Below are 12,539 nucleotides of genomic sequence, written 5' to 3'. Positions count from 1 at the left end.
GATCCCAGGATTTGGGGGAGGAGGAAGACAGAATCAAGAAGCATATTTTAAAGGAAAAGTGTTTTGGAGGGAAGACAAAAGGAGGCAGAACCAATGGGCTACTCTAAACCTTCAAGACCTCTCTTTTCTCGCTGTTGGGAGAAAATACAGTCGGTAGGGCAGTAGTACTGCAAGAAAGGAAGACACATCAGGTCACCTTCCCGGAAGGTCATGGAGCAGGCAGGCAGCCACATCTGGGATATAAATAACCCAGAGAAACTGAGCTACACAGTGCTCAGGACCTGAAAGCCCCCAACTCCGGAGACACAAAGAAACAGGCCGCCTGTGGGGGCTTCCCCCTCTGCAGCTCCTTAGGGACTGTAAATGAGAAGGAAGCATCATTCCGTTTCCTCTCTTGCCCTTCTGCAAAGTGTATACACCAGGGCCTAGGTGTGTCTTTTTAAACCTTGTCTCTAGATTTAGGGAAGGAAGACGGGCTGGGTGTGGCAAGGCAGATAAACAGGTGACAATGATCAATTTGTGTATTCTTAAACTTTTGCAAAAAAAAAAAAATGACCACAAAAAAAAAAAAAAGAATAGGGCTAACTTCAGTTATCCATCCACAAGTCAAAGGAAATTTTAGAAGGGTTTAGAGTCAGGAGAACCTGGGTCCAAACATGGACAAACTGCTAAACTCTTCTAGACAGGTTTCCTCATTTGAAATAGACAATCGTCCTGAGAATTAAATAGTGCACTGCAAATTCTTAACCAGTAAATACCAGGCAAGTGCTGTTGTTTAATCCTGTGTGTTAAGTGGGAACGCATGTTTCGAACTTGACCTGTTTCGAACTCGAGCGGTTCTGGGAGACAAAATTGGATCAAAGGTCTTCCAAATACAATCCCCCAAGGGACAGCGTCCTTCTTCCTTAGTTGCCCCCATCTTCCCAGTTCGTCCAATTCTCTCTAGGTAATGGTCTTGTGCTGGGCGGGGCTGGGGTTTCTCTCCCCCTCACAGGCTGTCACCCTGTAATGTTTGTTCTGCTTCCTTCCTTTCCAAAGTCTAGCAGATTAGATTGCTGAGTGCCGTCCAGCTTACCAAGACAGACAAGAAAGTGAAAGTAGGGTGGGGAGAGCTCACCAAGAGCAGCACAGCAGCCAGCCCCAAGTCCTAGCAACCAAGCCCTTAGAGAGGGCAGAATAAAGAAAGCCTTGTTGCTTTCTGAGACCCCAAAGCTGTGGTCTATGTCAAGTTAAATCTGAGCCATTCGAGCCTACAACAGGGGCATTGCCCAGCTGTGCACCTGCATGACGGCATGACAGGAAATCAAAGAGGCATCGCGCTCCTGCTGTTTTGTCTGTCTAGTGTCCCTGCACTTTCAGCACACACCTGGGAGGAAAGCAGTGATGCTCTCCCAGGGCTTGACTGAGCAGCTAACATTGGTCTTCCTCGCCCACCCTCTCTGGGGCTGGGAGTGGGGGTCACGAGGCAAGTTCTCTGTCATTGAGGTCCATCCTGCCGCCCCTTTCCCACAATTGCAGGTTCACTTCTTCAGTAGCCCCGTGTGTTTTCCGGATTGATTCTGCCCCCCCCCCCCAAAATACCAAGCTGAACAGAACGCATTCAGCTCACCATGATGACGTGAGGAAGATTGCAGGCCCTACTTCCTTACGCAGAAGAGAGAAGCAACAAGCGCCAATGTAAGGGACGAAAAGGGTTTGCAGTCACCCCTCACCAAACAGCAGGCCGTTTGGGCAAACTCGCGAGCTGGGTAAGAATCCACCGTCAGGCAGCTAAAACTCCACTAGGAATACCGCACTCTCTAAAAGAAGTTTGCAAATACAGCCAAAGGACTCTCGGTCGAAAGACATCAGCTAGAGGAAAGCCCTGTGACTCGGTTTGACGTCCTACCGTTTGCTCTGGGCTATAGCTTTCATTCATTTGCTCAACAAACGTTACTCTCGCTAGAACCCTGACTCAGGCAGTACCTAAGGGAAGTTAAGATCTACCATGACGATTGCGCTGCACACAAACCGTCCTCTGGCCTCTCCAAACACCAGGGCCTCCAGCTTGGTAGTTTAGGGGCTCTGCACAGCCAGGGATCTCCACTAGTCTCCTGCCCGCTCCCTACAAACGGGGTTGAGCTTCTCGCTCACCGCCCCTCACTTCGTCCTTAGTACCCAAACAAGTCAATAGATGCCACCGGGATGAAGATAAAACTTCGACCCCTTCCAGCGTCTCCTGCTTAGCTGCTGCTGCAAACTCTGTCCTTGTCCTCAGAGAGAGGTAGACAACAAAGAACGGGGGAGGGGGGACGACTTGGAACTTCAGCCCCAACTGCAAAGCAAAGTGCCCCCCAGGAGCCACTGCTGGTTCAGAGGACCCCTCCCCCCGGCCCCGGTCCTCCTCTAGTGTTTATAGTCCCCTGAAAAACTCTGAGTCCTAACCAGGACAGGAGTTACAATGGGAAGATGCTCAAGAAGGAAGGAAGCTTTTAAGGTGAAAGACTCGGGGCAGAAGAGAACAAGGTGCCTTAGGAATGCCCTGATACGTTTTTTTCTTCCCACAAGACCTAGCCTCGTCCCTCCTCTCTTTTTCTTTTTCTTTTTCCTTTTAAATTTTAACAACATAGTCTCTGAGACTGAGCAGAACAGGAAGCGAGGACGCTAAGAAGACAGAAAAAGCAAGCTTACCCTGGAAAGGGTTACCTAACCTGGCACCGACCTGCGTTTTCCAACAAGTCACCTCCATTGCCAGGAATGCCAGAAGCCCGCGGCGGGACCAAACGAAAGGAGGAGTTTCCCCGGGGGGAACATTCTAGGCCCGCCAAGTTAAAAATGAGGGAGAAGGAGAAGGAAGAGACTCTAGCACCCAACTCGTGCCAGAGAGACTTGCCTGGGATGTTCTCTGTGCTCCTCCCCTACCCGCTGCCTGGGCAGTTCTTGCGGGGCTACTTCCCCGGCGCTAGAACCAGGGAGAAGTTTCGCCGCTGCAAACGTGAGAAAATGCAGCTCCGCAGGACACCGCCTCCACACGCCCCACCCCACAGCCCGACCCCTGGCGGTGGCGACCTTGGTCACCCTGGAGGAGCCAGCGCTCGGAGGAGGGGCTGCCCTCGGGGTTTTCCTGGGAGCTAGGGAGGTCGCCAGCTTCGGGCCACCTCCGGTCGCCGTGCACCACCCGGACTGGCGCCACCAAGCCCGCGCGCCCCACTCCTCTCGGCCAGTGCCCCGGCCCTTGCGCCTCTCCACCCGACTCACCGCGCCGTGCGCAGCAAGGGTCGCATCGGGTCCCAGGGCTCTGCGCCTCGGGGCTGCGGCTCCCCGCCCGTCCAGCCGTTCTCTTCTCCCCCACCCTCTGCTGTCCTCCACGCCGTCTCGAATCTTTTTTTCCGGGTTAATTACGTTTCGCATTAAAGCAAAACCCAGCCCCGGATGTGAGTACAATGCTCCGCGGGCCTCTGGGGGAGGAGAGGGGTGCGGGGACCGCGCGCGGGGACGGCAGAGGGGGTGTCAAGGGGGGGTGTATATGTGGCCCTGTTGCAGCAGGTGTCCGCGCTGGGGTGCAGGACCGGCACTTCCCGAACCTACTCCGAAGGGCGCAACCCGCCCAGCCGGTGGTTGGCCCCAGAGTGCGAGGGGGCGTTGGGTTTAGGGGTGGAGAGAGGAGCGCATAGCCCTGAGATCTTCAGTGCGCCCGGGAATTCCAGCGGGCTACGGGCGCTCTGACCCGGCTTGCCCGGCCCTTCTCGGAGCATGGAGTGGGAAACAGAATCCTGGATTCGATAGGCTCGGCCTAGGTTGACAGGACGGAACTCCTGCTCCCTCAACCTGCAGCCACACAGCAACCCATAGGTATCAGTCCCATGCCGGATGAGGAAACCGAGACTCCGAGATGTTAGGTAACATGCTTTGGGTCCCCAGTCAGTAGAGGGCAGGTCTGTCCGGTCTGACACAGGCCTTCCTAGTGGGGACATAGACATTTAAATATAAGTAAAGCCAGGCGGACAACATCCGAAAACTAAATATAGTGGATTCGCCCAGGGACTGGGCACGGAGGGATGCGGCTTCTGGGGGATGCTGATGTCAGCCCCACGGGTCCAAAGAGTCCTGGGAGGGAGCAGCGTGAAATTCGCCCCGGGAGGGTATGCAGGACCAGGCCTGAATTCGCGGGTCGGGAGGAAAGGCCAGCCCACAGCAGAGCTGCGTAGAACAAGGCAGCCGGTACCAAAACCTGGGGGGCGAGGGCCACAGCCAGGTGAGCCGGCAGGAAGGCGGGACAGCCCGCAGCACACGCCCCGAAAGCTCCAGTGATGAAACCGCAGGCGCTTCCTCTTCTATTTTGATTGCCAAAGCGAAAATAAGCCGCCCAGTTCGCTCAGGTGTGAAAAAAGACGTTTGCTTTAGAACATTCTGCTCTGAATGAGGAAGGAAAAGACACAAGGTTGAGGGGGGAGCCATTTCCCTTGAAATAAACATTAACGTCAATTTTGCGCATTCGTAGAGGTCTGGTGCCCTGCACATGGGCTTCAGGCAGCCTTACCCTCAAGCTGGGTAAATCCCAGCCGGCTCCCATCCCCTAGGCAGCTTGTGATCTGTGACTCGTTCAGTGCCTCAGTTTCTACATCTGGGTTAGTGAGTCAATTCTTGCAAAGTGTTTCTTTCCAACACAAAGGTGCGTTGTGGTGTGTGTGTATGTGTGTTTTCTTTTCTTCTCTTTTCTTTTCTTTTTATAACGAGATGGTCATTTTTACCGTAAAAGGAGCATAACTCTTTGGGGGTTGGGGGTGAATTCGTACTAGAAGTCATCAGCTTGGGTCGGATTTGCTGAATGAGTGCTGCTGCCCGAAAAATCCCACAGGAACGATGGCTTAGCAGCAACGCAGCACAAGCGTCAGATTTCATGGTATGGTTCCTATTAAAACCCATTAAACTGCTCCTGTGGGGCCCGCCTGACTCACCCGTCACAGACCCACAAATATCTTCTGAGCACCACTGTATTGACTGCCTGGGAGGGAGGAAGCCGAAGGCCTCAATTTCCTCCACAGACAAGGTGGGAGCCTGTACCCTTCGAAATGGCGCCAGGAATCTACCTTCAATATTTCGGAGAGCCAGAAGAGCCTCTATGACAGGCAGGGATTCTCACTGGCTGAGCTTTGAGTGAGCCTAAGAAGCATTTAGGTCAGCTTTACTCTCCTCTCCGAGGGAGGGCAAGACTGGGAACTGAAGCAGGGTCCTCACTGGCAGCCCCATCCCTGGCAGGAGTTAGATACTTTCTGTGCTGAATCCAGTTCCATCATCCTGGGTTTCCCAGGCTTCTCAGATGGTCCCTTCTGCCTGCTCTAACAAGTACCACCTAACAAAACTAAACTCGCTAGAGTCCGTCTCTGTGTCTGTCTCATAAAATACATATAACGGGAATTACACCGTTGTAATCAATTTAAAGTGCACACGTGGTGACATTCAGTGGCATATTGCACACTTGTCACCACGGTACGGTTCCAGACGCTTTTCATCGTCTCTAAAGGTGACCTCGGCGCATCCTCTCCTCCCTTCTCCCAGCCTTGAGTAATCACTAGTTTGCTTTCCATCAAGTCTACATCTATGGGACATTTTGCATGAGGGAAGTCACATGGCAGAGGCTTTTGTATGCAGCTTCTCACATGCTTGGCCTTTCTTGATAAACTCATTTTGAAATCTTTCATAGTCTGACCTGATGCATTAACTTTGGCTCTCTGCAATAACCCACCAATGTGAGTCTTACCTATAGGAAAGGGGACATCAAAGATGATCTTTTACGTACACTATTTTGGTACCCTCACTGGATCAGAACAACATAAAATTCCGTAGTGTGTTTAAGGTTTTGCAGCTAGTTAGCGGCTTCAGGGCTTAACTTCTGCTAGATCTTCCAACAGAGAAACTTTCCCTGAAAATGGGGATATCTAGTCAGGACCTAAGAATCAAAGCAGCCCATGTCTAACATGGCTATTTCATCATGTGCTTTCTATTTTCAAAGCTGGTGAACTGGGGAAGCTAATGACATCAAGTGGCGAGCCATCCTTACCTCCAGGGAGCTGTATTAGTCTTTGCCCTCAGAGGTCCCTATTATTAAGGTTCTGAGCTGCAGCTGGGGCCACTTGATGAGACCAAAATCAATTCACTTGGTCTTCTTCAAAACTGTTTTGTCCAGAGATAAACTGCTCCAGACCACAGAGTGTACCTCCAAGATTCAGAGACCATTTTTCTAGGTAACTATTATTTTATTAGTAAAGTGCCATAAAGTAATTGCACCATACAATTCTAAGATTACCTAAACTATTATTATTCTGCTCAGGTTTCGAGCCAGTTATTTTGCTTCCTATATACATTCAATTTTCTCCTTTTTAGGGATACACTGTTAAATGCTTGACACATATTCCCCAATTCAGGTCTTATTTTCCTACTTGGGGTTGGAAAACTGGCTACTACAATACAAAGATGAAGCGTGGGTATGGAGCCCAGCAGCCTGATGCCAGCGTCTGCCCTCCTTCCCCTGAGCTACACTGATTGGTGATGGTGTGATGGACCTTATAAAGGCCTCAGGACAGAACCCAAGACTCCTCCCCTCAGTTCTAGTCATCATATTTCCATCTCATCTACAATGATATATTGAAGGGCATGTCCTAAAGGAAGTGATGGCATCATAAAGACAAAGATTTCCATATGCAGATGTGTCTACGGGCATATTCTCACTGCAGCATTGCTCACCATGGGAAGAACTGGAAATCATTTAAGGGCTAGGACACATCAATACTGATGCACGTGTACATTTGTTTTGTTTTGTTTTCTGAGACAGGGTTTCTCTGTAGCTTTGGAGCCTGTCCTGGAACTAGCTCTTGTAGACCAGGCTGTCCTTGAACTCACAGAGATCCGCCTGCCTCTGCCTCCTGAGTACTGGGATTAAAGCCATGTACCACCACCACCAAGCTAATTATTTTTATTCTATGTATATGAGTACATTTCTATACTGTGCCCTGACCAAGAAAGAATACAGTTAGGTTGGTGATGTGGGATTCCCCTCTGTATGCTGTGAATGTGCTTTGTTACCATTGGTTAATGAAGAAGCTGCTTTGGGCCTATTGCAGTGCAGAATAGAGCAAGGTGAGAATTCCAAGCAGAGATAGAGGAAAAAAGAAGGTGGAGTCAGAGAGATGCCATGTAGCTGCCGAAGGAGACACTGGAACCTTACCAATAAACCACGAGTCTTGTGGTAAAATATATAATAATGGAAATGGGTTAATTTAAGATATAAGAGCTAGCTAACAATACACCAAAGTGGTTGGCTAAGCAGTATTTTAATTAATACAGCTTCTGTGTTATTATTTTGGGTCTGGGCAGCCAGGAATGAATGAGCAGCCTATGCCTACAGGCTGAGAGCATGATTCAGTGGTACAGCACCTACTAAGAAAGCATCAGGAAGCCCCAGGGTTCAGCTCAGAGGAACAAAGGAAGAGCTAGAGGGAGGGGGAGGAGAGAGGGAAGGGAAAAGAACAAATCCTATTTTAAAACATTACAAAGCTGTATATGCAATACAAAATATAAATGTGAATGATTTATTCTGAATTTTTTAAATTATTTATTTTTATTTTATATGCATTGGTATTTTGCCTGCATGTATGCCTGTGTGAGGATGTCAGATCTTAAAGTTACAGACAGTTGTTCACTGCCATGTGGTTGCTGGGAATTGAACCTGGGTCCTCTGTAAGAGTAATTAGTGCTCTTAACCACTGAACCATCTCTCCAGTCCTTATTCTGAATTTTTAATCACCATTCTCTTTGAGCAAGCAGAGGGGCTATAACTGTGTATTTCACTTCTAAGATATATATTCTGCAGTGTTTTTAGGGTTGTGTGCATTCACCTGTGTGTTGGCACACATGCATGTGTGTATGTGCATGTGTGTGCATGTGCATATGTGTGCTTGTGTTGGAAACCAGAGATTGCACATCTCTTGATCATTCTCTATTTTTCATTTATCAGGCACCACCGCGTCTCACTGAATCCTGAGTTTGCTGATTCAGCTAGTCTAAATAAAGAAGCTTGCCCCAGGAATCCCTCATCTCTGCTCCCAAGTGGTGGTTCATTATTAGGCCACAGTGCCTACCCAGCTCTTCTGTGGGTCCTGGAGATCCAAACTCCAGTCCTCATGCTTTGGCAGCAAACGCTTGCCTTCACTGAGCTCACTCTCTAGCACATGCTTATTTTATTTTATTTTTTTTTTGCAGAAATGCATGTGTGTATCTAGTTATCAAAAGAATAGTTAAGTTTTAATAAAAGTTGGGACTGGAGACATGGCTCTGTGGTTAAGAGCACTGGCTATTTCCTGGGTTCAATTCTCAGCACTCACATGGCGGCTCACACATAACTGTCTGTTACCTCCAGTTCCAGGGGATCTGGCACCGTCACATAGACATCTAGGCAGGCAAAAGACTAATGCACATACATTTTACAAATAAATAAGTTTTTTTTTGTTTGTTTTTTGTTTTTTAAGTTTTTTTTTCGAGACAGGGTTTCTCTGTGGTTTTGGAGCCTGTCCTGGAACTAGCTCTTGTAGACCAGGCTGGTCTCTAACTCACAGAGATCCACCTGCCTCTGCCTCCCGAGTGCTGGGATTAAAGGCGTGTGCCACCACCGCCCGGCTCAAATAAATAAGTTTTAAAAGAGTTTAAAAGTTCTATGAGATGGAAAATCACCCCCTTGAGTAGGGAGGGACTAATAGGATGGGGAAGGAGTTAGGGTAACAGACCGAGGCACACAGGGTAACAGACCGAGGCACACAGGGTAACAGACCGAGGCACACAGGGTAACAGACCGAGGCACACAGAGGAACAGACAAGGCACACAGAGGAACAGCCAGAGGCACACAGAGGAACAGACATAAGCACACAGAGTAATGGGCCGAGGCATGCAGGGTGGGGGAGGGATTTGAGGGAGATGAAGAAGAGCCAGGTATGGATGGGGATACTAAGGAAACAGGACCCTGAAAAGTCCTTGAAGGATGGCACGTACAAAGGTGATGAAAAGCTATCGAGAGAGAGAAGAGAATTTGGGATCGAAAATGATCAAACACAGGCTGACAAGATAGCTCAGTTAGTGATGTGCTTGCAAGTATGAGGACCCAAGTTAGTAAAACTGAACAGAACAGTATGTGCCTATGATCCCAGCCCTGGGGATTTGGAGACAGGAGGAGCCATGAGGCTCTCTGGCCCATAGTCTACCTAAATCAGGAAACCCCGTGATCTATAAGAAACCCTTTAAGGGCAGTGGGGGAGGTGAAAACTGATTGACAAAGACACTTGACATCAGCCTGTGGTCTCCACGTGCTCATATATTCATGCACACACATGCACATATTAGTGTAAGGCCTATACACACAGAGAGAATGATCAAAGATGAAAAAATTGGTGTGCAGACTCCAGTGGGGAGTGCACTGAACAGTTCGAAGGAAACACAGGAGTTACCCTTTTTGGAGGCTGTGAGAAAATGCCTACCAAAAGCACATGAAGGAAGCAAAGGAGAGAGGTTGGGAGGGAAGTCCCAGAAGCCGGAACTAGAGGCCTGTCATGCTGAATCCGCAGTCAAAGCGGAGGGGTGAATGTTTGCACTCAGCTCACAGGCTCCTTTCTAGTCAGCCTGGGACCACACCCATGGAATGGTGCACAGCCCATGGAATGATGCCACTCAACCGGCCCAATCTAGAAAGTCCTTCACCCACATGCCCAGACCTTTGTTTCCATGGTGACTCAAAAATCCCATCTTGTTGACAACTGTTGGTCATCACTCAGGTGCAAGGAGGAGTTTGGTGGGAACAGCCAGGAGACAGGGCACTACAGAGTCACACAGTGCTGAGCCAAGGCATAAAAAAAGCAACACACCTTCAAATAATATTCCCCAACAGGACACAATCAGAAAGAAACAGGAAACAATCCTATAGCTGGTGATCATTTAATAACCAGTGTCAACATGCAAGGGTCTGACTCCCTGTCTGTGCTGTAGGATTCTTACTGCCAGTAGCCTTTAAGTTTCCTGCCCACTTGGCCATGGCCTCTTATACTATAAATGCTGACGTAAAGCGTACGACTGGTCTATCTTCTGGCTGCCGGATTCGGTTGCTGTTTCCCTGTTCGAGCAGAGGACTGTAATCTGTGAGTCTAACCCTAAATAAATAACCCTCTACTATACTCAATTCTGAGGTAGTGTGGGATTTCTTTTACGTGTCTGTCTTCATCTAGTGCCCAACCTGCGGCCCAAACCCACGACCCTGAGATTGAGTCTCGTGTTCTACCATCTCGGAACCAAGCTAAGAAGGGGAAGGGGGCCCAGAACCAGGCCAAGAAGATAGGCAGAGCCCAGAACCAGGTCAAGAAGAAGAGAGAAGGGGCCCAAAATCAGGGCAAAATGGGGGGATGGAAATCCCAACCAAGGCAAGGAGGGGGAAGGGGCTCCCAACCAGAGCGGAAAGACTGATATACAGTTGCTAATCAGGGCACAAAGACAGAAGGTGTCTCAGACCAAGGAAAAAAGGCAGAGGGGTCCTCCAATCAGGACAAAAAGGTAGACACAACTGCCAATCAGGGTAAAAAGTCAGAATTGGCTCCTGTCTAGGGTAAAATTGCAGGAATGGTCCAGAGTCAGGAGGCACCAAAGCAAGAGGCACCTACAAAGAAGTCTGGTTCAAAGAGAAAAGGCAAGCCTGGAACCCCAGATTGCAACAGCCCTCTCTTCCTGCCCTACGAGACACTGATCTCCATAGTTGGAAGTATGGTGTTCAATGAGCGTGAGGCCCAGCTTGTTGAGATCCTCTCTGAGAAGACTGGAGTTAGGACACCTGGCATAAGACCACTCAGAAGGGTGACCCTGTAGCAATTCTGAAACGCCAGCTAGAAGACAAAGAAAAGCTGCTAGCCACAGAGCAAGAGGATGCAGCTGTCGCCAAGAGCAAACTAAGGGAACTCAACAAGGAGGTGGCTTCAGAGAAGGCCATAGCTGCAGCGAGGGAGGCCAAGGTGAAGAAGCGGCTGGTAGCTCGGGAGCAGGAATCGCAGCTGTGCAGGCACGAATGCAGGCTAGCTACCAGGACCATGTGAAGGAGATGCAGCAGCTGTTGCAGCAGCTGCAGGGCCAGACCCGGTCTCTTCAGGAGCAGCTGGAGAATGGCCCCGACATGTCTGTCATTAACTAAAGGAACAGCCAAGAAGCCCATCACTTTCCTTCCCCGGTCCCTACAGAGGAGCTGCCATCCTCCTACCACAGATAAGCTCATGCTGTAGTGGGTGGGGCCTGTGTGCGCAGCAAAGTACTTACCCAGCATGCTCCAGTCCCCGAGTTCCATCCTCCCAGGCCCACAAAACTAAATAAAAATAAGTTTTGTGACTTTGCATTAAAATCTTTTTATTTCATTCTGAATTTTTTTTCTACAAAGAGCCAGCTGTTTGCAAACACTTAGGAGTTAATAGACGGTTAGTCTCATTTGACAGATGGAAGAATATGGGTTGTTGTTTTTACATTCTTCAAAAGAAATTTTATTCTTCTAGGCATATGTTTCGCTTCTCATTTTACAGTTATTCACACATTATGTGTCCATTTTCCTAAAGATAAACTTGTATGTAGGCTCAATTCTTATGTATATATTTGCTCTTTAAATTGTTTTTCGTGTACTATGCTTTGATCATATTCTTTCCCCTCCCCCAACTCTCCCAAACTTCCACATCTCTACCACCCAGCTTCAAGTTCTTTCTCCCTCTCCCTCTCTCAAGTGAAAGGCAAAAACTGAAATTAAAAACAAAAACAATAACAAAAAAGCATGTGCTGAGTAATAAAACCATGGTGTGTTTTGTGTTGCCCAAGTCCCCCTGCCCTAGAGCGGTGGATGCACCCAATGTCACTTTTTTATTTTTTTATTTATTTTTTTTTATTGAAGAAAACTGAGATTCCCCTTTCCAGCAGGTATCGACTGCCAATCCCTTCTCGGGAAGGGGTCAGACTTCGTGTCTGCTTCCCCTTCTCCACGCTGGGATTTTGTCTGCTAGGAATGTGGTTTGGATCTCAGCCTCACCCAACCAGTCACGATCCGAGCCCTCAGTTCTGAATCACAGGTCAGCAGCCCCAGCTCAAAGTCCAGTACTATCTCTTAGCTCAGATCCTCAAGGACTTGAGAGTACGGAAAAAAAAGAAATGGGAAATGGAAGAAACATCGGAAATTTCTGTTTATAACACAAGGGAAGCCACAGTAAGGAACGGGGATAAAGTCAGATGCAGGAAGATAAAACTTTTGTGAACTCCTGGAAGTTTATGCATAATATCAAATGTAAAATGTAAACAGGAGATGTGTCTATATACACACCCACATACATGCATAGATATACACACATACATCAAAATTATTTCCTAGTAACAAAGTCTGGAGGGCACGGCTATACTGGTAAACCTGACTCAAGTCAGAATCTAAAACGGAGTGTGTATTCTTTTCCCAGAAATAAACAAGTCATTCCTATTGATTCCTGCCTGTGGCATGGCCTGGCAGACA

The 12,539-nt window shown here is 48.6% G+C and overlaps 1 protein-coding gene and 1 long non-coding RNA gene across 6 annotated transcripts in view; one reads left to right on the top strand and one right to left on the bottom strand.

The window, feature by feature from the left end:
- Plekha2 (pleckstrin homology domain containing A2) overlaps positions 1 to 12,539 on the bottom strand; it is an 82,701-nt gene that overhangs the window by 56,051 nt on the left and 14,111 nt on the right. The window contains exon 1 of one of the 4 annotated variants that reach the window (XM_057752470.1): positions 3,238 to 3,371. The exons of 1 other annotated variant lie outside the window; for it this stretch is intronic. The gene's annotated coding sequence lies outside the window, so the exon portion shown is untranslated. Of the gene's footprint in view, positions 1 to 2,670; positions 2,776 to 2,872; positions 2,948 to 3,237; positions 3,372 to 12,539 lie in introns of those variants that run through there. 2 more of the 4 variants (XM_057752471.1, XM_057752473.1) reach the window with 2 other exon arrangements.
- On the top strand, positions 3,351 to 8,301 carry LOC130862718 (uncharacterized). Of its 2 annotated transcripts, none has more exons than XR_009055678.1 (3): positions 3,351 to 3,413; positions 5,993 to 6,224; positions 7,994 to 8,301. It is a non-coding gene; the product is annotated as an uncharacterized LOC130862718 (long non-coding RNA). The 2 variants fall into 2 exon arrangements; XR_009055677.1 differs by lacking the exon at positions 3,351 to 3,413 and adding an exon at positions 3,557 to 3,878.

This window comes from Chionomys nivalis, chromosome 20 (assembly GCF_950005125.1).
Source record: "Chionomys nivalis chromosome 20, mChiNiv1.1, whole genome shotgun sequence".
In the NCBI taxonomy this organism is placed as follows: Eukaryota; Metazoa; Chordata; class Mammalia; order Rodentia; family Cricetidae; genus Chionomys; species Chionomys nivalis.
The sequence above is the reverse complement of the archived record's forward strand: the minus strand, read 5'-3'. Positions and strand labels throughout refer to the sequence as shown.